Here is a 6,817-nt window from a genome sequence, read left to right on the forward strand (position 1 = left end):
AGAGCATGATGTCAGAGCGAGAAACCCATAGACTGTAAAAAAGTGTACACGTCCACACAGATCAACAAGCTGTGCCGTTTCTCATAGTACTAGTAAGACGCCTCAGGGCGACAAGTGGCGAGGTCGCACCACAGTGATGTGGACATCAGGTATGTGGACATCAGGGATCTCCATATATGGGAATAAAAGGGATGTGTTCCCCTGGCATCACTGGGATCTCCATATCTCCATATATGGGCATAAAAGGGATTTGTTCCCCCTGAAATCACAGGGATCTCTCTAACGGCATCATTGATATTGATGACATCAGGGAACTCCATATATGGGCAAAAAAGGGATTCTGTTAGTGTGACATCACAGTGAAGCCAGAGCGTGATGTCAGAGTGGCAACCCATTATGGTAGAGTGGTTCGCCTGACATCACAGTGACATCAGAGCCTACTGTACTGTACACGTCTACACAGACGCGGACAAGCTGTGACGTTTCTCATGGTAAACTGAGACCTTCGGCACAAAAAGCTTCGGTTGCAATTATGTTCTTTTTACAGCTATGGATACTGTTGAAGACTTCAGTCATGGTCCCTTTTAGGGTAAAAACAGGAAGCTTGTAAACACACACCTTGTTCTAAATCCACAACCCTAGTGGATGTTCAAGCTGACCATTCAAATGCAGCCACATCTTCATATAATAAATATGTAATAGTAGTAGTAATATTGTTATAATGTTTGTTAGCAGGGAACGGTGGGGGCAGTCGACCAACCATTATCCAGTTTCTGTCTATTGTTGGACCCCCCCCCCCCCCCCCCCCCCCCACACACACACACACACACACACACACACACACACACACACACACACACACACACATGCACACCACACACACACACACACTTGCAGGGACTTGAAGGGTTAAGTGGAGCCGCTCAGCCAACCATTATCCAGTTTCTGTCTATTGTTGGAGCCCCTCCCCCCATCATTCTGATTGGTCCATCAGACTGCTTGTGTGTATTTAACAGAGCTCTGTTTAGTTCCATGACATCTGTGCAAGTTGTTGAGGCTGCATGAACTCTCTTCTGGACTATAGGTGAAGTAAGCAGCGTTCTGATCATTATCTGTCCTTGACTTGAGGAGGGAGTTGATTTTGGACTTTCTTATTGGTCTATTTGTCACAAGAACACAGGGGTGTTTTGAGAAATGGCTTCCTTACTAACACTGAAGTCCTTGCTCAATGAGCGACTATCTGCAGCTGCTGAAGAGATACTCTGGACCGTTGGAAGAATTCTGACAGAGTATGAGGACGAAGCTCTTTCTCTGAAGCGAGAAATTGACCACAAACGCAACCTCCTGGATAGGATTTTGAAACCGTGCGGTAAATTACACAGAGCAGGTTAGTGGAAATACATTTAAATTAATTCATATTGTAATGCAGAAATGAGTGTCAGAGTCAAGAAGATCTGTGGTTCTTTAATGGTAAGATTCCATTGTGGTTGTAATGTCTATGAGGGAGTTCTGTGGAGATTAGGTCTGGATGTAAACAGCATAACTGTATGTAAGTATTATAATCAATGCATCCTAGTGACCACCATTCTGACTAGTGTGTGCATATTTAGTGTTCAGGTTCCACAATACAACTTAAGTGTAATCACTCTTGCTGAAAACATATCAATTAATAAGGATTGTGGTTAAAATATATTACCCAGGGGGCAAAGGAAGGTGTGCTGCATTTGCCCCGACATAAAAAGTTGTCCACCAGAAATATTATCTATGACCCAGTAGGATCACAACCTATATGGACAACCCGGTCAATTTGTACAACAAAGTCCAATATGGCCGCCTCAATATTAGCCCCTATTAGTTGTAATGGGGGGTGAATAGGGCAAAGTTTTAAACTGAGGGATATTTCCACGAAACTTCACAGGTTGATCAATGGTATACATATGAACATTTTTTGTATTGCAAGTTTCCATGAAATCCAATATGGCCGCCACAATATGGCCGCCATAATGTAAGGACCCAGAAAATAGGTTTTGCCTCTAACTTCTGAACCAGATGAGCTAGAAACGCAAACTTGGTGTCTATTTCATGGTGTCTGACCATGGGAGACTCAATGGAATAGCTAATTTTATTATTGGGTGTGTCTGGACCTTTATTGTGCATATTTGCAAGATGGTGGACTCCCAAAATAGAGCTTTAACATAATTTCTACCATGATTGTTGACTGCTTTTGCAAATACAAGCAATATGAATCCATTTGCTAAGATTTATGGCACAGAAGGGACTTATACCTGTATTATTCTTGAGTTTGCATGTTGTCAAAATGGCTGTAAACGAGATATTATATTTCCTGTCCGATTCTACTGTATGTAGTTGTAGCAATGACTTCAGATAAAATCAGAGACCAAAACAATGTATCTTAGAAATTATTTTTTTATTTAAAAAAAAAAGAAAAAAAGAGAGAGATTATCTCAATGAAATGAATGCAACTGCCTTTTTGGGTCTTTCACACATAGACATGCACATGCTTTCCAACAACTTCAGCTTCAGGGAAATTATAATGAACACATGATTAAAACAGGCTGCATTATAATGCAAATAATTGCTAGTCACTATCACTGTCATGTGTACCTATCCTGCTGCATCTTGTCTCCAGTCCTTGGCAACGACACCCCAAGTAGCATGCAATTCCCTTCTTCGCACATGAAGTTCAATCACCCGAGAGAGACTTGGAGTAGAACCGCTGCTCCTTCACTTGGAAAGGAGTCAGCTTAGGTGGTTCGGGCATCTAGTACGGATGCCCCCCGAGCGCCTTCCTAGGAAGGTCCTCGATGCACGTCCCACTGGGAGGAGACCCCGTGGCAGACCTAAGACCAGATGGAAGGATTATATCTCCAGACTGGCCTGGGAACGCCTCGGTATACTCCCAGAGGGAGTGGAGGAAGTTGCGCAGGATAAGGAAATCTGGAAGTCTCAGTTGGAACTGTTACCCCCGCGACCCGATTCCGGATAAGCGGTTGAAGATGGATGGATGGATGGCACATGAACAGTTTTTCTGGCAGCCTTTGATACAGCTACATGATATTGCCTTGTCCATTGATATAGGCCAGGCTGGCTCTGTAGATGTACAGGGGACTGCCTTCCCATTACTGAGAGACCATCCATATTCAGTGAAGCAAGGGATGTCTGGCTTCGCGATGCGTGCAGTTTTATCTATTATGGCTGCAAGAGCAGCTCTTTTCAGGTGCAGGCCAAAGGCATTTTCTGTAGGTGGCAGCAGCTTCAACAGGGTTGATCGGTTATTTAGGAACTTGTACACTCTCAGCTTCGCCAGGTCAAAGTCCTCCGAATGGTCAGCTTTTGATGCATATACAGCTATTGTGAGGTCTCTAGCCTAATTCTTGACATCCTCTGAGAGGGAATAAGAGGAATTTTCAACAAACTCCTGAAGTGCAGGGAGATCTAGACCCATGCTGGTCTTGAACCATGCCTTCTTTCCAGTGAAAAAGGGATAGCTGGTGGTATCTCTGCCACTCAGGCTGTGAATAAAGGGCAGGGCACGACACTGTGCGAGTCCAAGGGCTGAGACCATGTGATGGATAGGAAGATATGCATCCTGCTCTGTTCTCACCCACAGCTCTGGAAGGTCTAGGAGGTGGGTGGCAGCATGATATAGATGCCTATATCATGCTGCCGCCATGGGAAGGCAGTCCCCTGTCCATCTACAGAGCCAGCCTGGCCTATATCAATGGACAAGGCAATATCATGTAGCTGTATCAAAGGCTGCCAGAAAAACTGTTCATGTGCGAAGAAGGGAATTGCATGCTACTTGGGGTGTCGTTGCCATTGCCAAGGACTGGAGACAAGATGCAGCAGGGTAGGTACACATGACAGTGATAGTGACTAGCAATTATTTGCATTATAATGCAGCCTGTTTTAATCATGTGTTCATTATAATTTCCCTGAAGCTGAAGTTGTTGGAAAGCATGTGCATGTCTATGTGTGAAAGACCCAAAAAGGCAGTTGCATTCATTTCATTGAGATAATCTCTCTCTTTTTTTATTTTTTTTTAATAAAAGAATAATTTCTAAGATACATTGTTTTGGTCTCTGATTTTATCTGAAGTCATTGCTACAACTACATACAGTAGAATCGGACAGGAAATATAATAACTCATATAATAACTCAAGAATAATACAGGTATAAGTCCCTTCTGTGCCATACATCTTAGCAAATGGATTCATATTGCTTGTATTTGCAAAAGCAGTCAACAATCATGGTAGAAATTATGTTAAAGCTCTATTTTGGGAATCCACCATCTTGCAAATATGCACAATAAAGGTCCAGACACACCCAATAATAAAATTAGCTATTCCATTGAGTCTCCCATGGTCAGACACCATGAAATAGACACCAAGTTTGCGTTTCTAGCTCATCTGGTTCAGAAGTTAGAGGCAAAACCTATTTTCTGGGTCCTTACATTATGGCGGCCATATTGTGGCGGCCATATTGGATTTCATGGAAACTTGCAATACAAAAAATGTTCATATGTATACCATTGATCAACCTGTGAAGTTTTGTGGAAATATTCCTCAGTTTAAAACTTTGCCCTATTCACCCCCCATTAAAACTAATAGGGGCTAATATTGAGGCGGCCATATTGGACTTTGTTGTACAAATTGACCGGGTTGTCCATATAGGTTGTGATCCTACTGGGTCATAGATAATATTTCTGGTGGACAACCTTTTATGTCGGGGCAAATGCAGGTTTCCTAAAAAAAAGGCTGGTTTGCCCCCTGGGTATATATTCATATTTAGATATTTGTATATGACATTGTAAGATTCAAAAGATTCACCAAAACAATTTTAAACATCTAGTTCCAACATCAGAATTTCCAACCACAACACATACAAAACAGAGGTGACACTTCATGAGCAAATATCAAAGATGTAACACTTTATTATTATTTCCTAGACACCTGGCTCCTCCCTGCATGTGAACAACAGGAGGGGATTTGGAGTCTGGTCCAGGAGGAACCAGAGCCTCCACAGATTAAAGAGGAACAGCAAGAGAGGAGCTCCAGTCTGGTCCAGGAGGAACCAGAGCCTCCACAGATTAAAGAGGAACAGCAAGAGAGGAGCTCCAGTCTGGTCCAGGAGGAACCAGAGCCTCCACAGATTAAAGAGGAACAGGGGAGGCTACTTCAAAGACAAGAGGAGGCTGATGGGTCAACAGAGACATTGCTAGCAGTGAAAAGTTATGAACATTTAAAGGCAGGGCCTCTGAACAGCACGGAACACATGAAAACACAAGCTCATGTAGAAGAAACATCACAACCAACTAGTGATGATCAGCTCCCTCCTTCACATTGTTCTGAATCTGATATTGAAGACAGTGATGACTGGGAGAAAGGGGAAGGTGAGTCAGCATTAAAATCGCACAGAAATAATTTGGGAGGACAGATAATTAATTTGATAAAAAAGCTGAAACCAACAAAACCAACTAGTCAAACTAGGAAGAAAAGCGTTAATTGTAAAGAGTGTGGCAAAGGCTGCAGGGACATGCGTGATTTAAACAGACACATGCGGACTCATACAGCGGAAAGACCATTTATGTCTGGGTCGTTTTACATTTGATTGAAAGATACAGATGTTTAAATGATATTGTCTGATGCTGTGTTTGTTCATGTGTGGTGTAGCATGTATGTATATTTGTATGTATGTATTGGGGGTGTAAAAAATATCGATATGAATCGATTTTTAACATTAAAGATGCGAGTACATTGATGCACGTATATCTGGATTGGTCATAATAGTGCCTGAATCGGTCGATGGTTCGGTCCTAAAGTTATGAATTGGTTCACTGGATTTTAGCATTTAGCGTGGATAATGCCGGGTGGAAACTATTAAGGCGTAGGATACCATCTTAAGTCTGGATTTTACACGAATATTACACCAGTCAGAACATCCCCTCAAGTTGCCGAGAGCAAAGGTAATCACGGCACTGTTTTATTAAAAATAACTTACGACCAGTCCTACCAGCAGTAAAGAGAAGAAGGAGCTTGGCTAAACCAAAACATCACAGCTGTGACCAGTGTGGAAACTGTGAATGTGAACAGTACATAAGCTGCCTGCAGTGCCTGCCCCTGTCCTGCGGGAATAACACAGATCTACAAGTCCACGTTACATTGCGATGGATTGTAAACTTGAAGATCTGATTCTTCCGCCGCAGGTAACGATGCATACACAAAGACACGAGTGTAAACAGCAGCGTGGATAATGCCGGGTGGAAAGTCATACCAGCAGTACAGAAAAGAAGGAGCTTGGCTAAACCAAAACATCACAGCTGTGACCAGTGGAAACACTGTCCCACCTTAAAAGACACCAGAGAGACACATTTGGTTTTCTCCACACTGGAAAAAAAACATACCACTGTGACCAGTGTGGGGGCAAGTTTGTGACAAAATCAGACTTAAACAAACACCAGATAATTCACAATGGTGAGAAACACTATGGGTGTAAACAACATGGAATTCGGTTCAATCAAATAGGCAGCCTTTTCATTTGTTTTTATTAAGTGAGTCCTAATTAGCCGACTTCATGTTTTGCTTTTTATTTCATTAATATTCACAATAGAAGAGCCTTTTTAGGTATCATTTTAGTTGACCTTGTAGCAGTACACTATATACTGTCTATATTCTGTATACTGTCATGAAACTGTACCTTTTCCTATTCAAACTTCCAATAAAGTCTTCAGTCAATCAATTTGTGTCAGATTAAATAGATGCTGTGGTGTACACTACAGTCACATGCTATGGTGCAC

This window comes from Nannobrachium achirus, assembly GCF_963921795.1.
Source record: "Nannobrachium achirus genome assembly, chromosome: 9".
Lineage (NCBI taxonomy): Eukaryota > Metazoa > Chordata > Actinopteri > Myctophiformes > Myctophidae > Nannobrachium > Nannobrachium achirus.